Below are 1,647 nucleotides of genomic sequence, written 5' to 3' on the forward strand. Positions count from 1 at the left end.
TAATTTGAAATGCGTTGAATTCAAGGTATAGTTTAAAAAGAAAACTGAAAGCAAAGGATCGACTTTCAAAAGAAGCGAAAGAAAGTGACTCGCTGGATTGCACATGAACATAGAAAATGGTGTATTTTCGTATTTTTAAATTTTAAATTCAAACTTTTTCGCCTTTTAACAATTTCGAAAAATTTCGAAAAATTCTGAAAATTCAAACAATAAGGCTGTATTCTGAAAATGAAGCAATTTTAACGTTAAAATTCAAGTTCCTAAACTGAAAGCTTAAAAATTTCCAAATTTTACAATTAGTGTTATGTAAATTGTATTGGTATCTTAAAAGAGTATAAATAGTTCTTAAATTAGTTTTTAAATTTTCTGCAGTTTACCTTTTTTACATGCCTAGATGTCAAAAAAGCCTACCCAATTTTTTCAAATTTTAATCACTCATTTTCTAAGAGAAAATCACCCCTGTTTACCAGTCACTGAAATGGATTAGAAAAAAATTGCCAAGACCCAAGAATAAAAATTGGATGTACAGCGAATTTTTAAATTTTTAATTGAGATTATCTTTAACTTTCTGATATCAAAAACTTACATAGACATTTCTTTTTAATAATAGTGTAGGAAAAAATCAACAAGATCGAGCGCCGAAATTATAATTAGAGCAAATTTTCTGCAATTCTATGGGGACGGCTGAAATATCCCGAAAAATAAAATTCCCGACTCGGTAAAACTCTCTGTCCCAAAAAATACAATTTCAAAACTAATAAAATTCCTGAACAGTTTGATTTGAAAATTCCCAAATAATAAGACTCCACAAATAAAATTGTTTCTTAATCAATATTAATTATTTATTAAAACTACGATAAAAAAATATTGTAATCAAATAAATTTTAGTTTAATATTTAAAGTGTTAAAAATTATTGTGTGAATTTAAAATTAAAATTATACAAAAAATTTTACCGACAAATTAAGATATAAAAACACGTGTTTTTTAATTAACATTTCGATTTTTCAGAAGAACTTTTGTGATTTAATAAATACTATATACATTTTCAACCAAAATATCTTATCCAGAAATATATTTTGTTTTAATTATTATTTTAAATTTAAACAATAATGTTTAAATACTTCAAACATTAAAAAAGTTGTTTCTTTGGTATAAATATTTGATTATTTCAATTAAAAAAAAAAAATTGTCGAAGAATAATGCTTTCAGCACTTGTTTATCTTGAAATGTTTTTCTATAATACCTTTTTTAAAATAAAAAATATGATTTTTCGAGAACATTTTTTTTATAATTAAAAAGACTGTACCGAAAACCTGAATCAAGCTTCAGATCTGAAAAAATTCAGCGATACATACATGTCAAACTTTTCTAACCTCAAAATATTTTTTTACTGCTTTACCGTCATATTTTACGAAGAATGAGAAAACAAGAATTCGACTTCGTAGTACGATGAGGGCAGCACCTCGATAGGGCAGAAAATGTGATGTCCTATATATATATATAATTCCCCACTCCGACGCCCCGTATCGCATCTACGTTTATACTATCTTTGGTTGAGGGCCACTTTCATCTACCTCATGTCGGTTACTGTCGGTGGTGCAGTTTCTTTGCACACCGACCGAGTCCTGGAATCACTCGTGGATTTA

Source organism: Belonocnema kinseyi, chromosome 7 (assembly GCF_010883055.1).
Source record: "Belonocnema kinseyi isolate 2016_QV_RU_SX_M_011 chromosome 7, B_treatae_v1, whole genome shotgun sequence".
NCBI lineage: Eukaryota > Metazoa > Arthropoda > Insecta > Hymenoptera > Cynipidae > Belonocnema > Belonocnema kinseyi.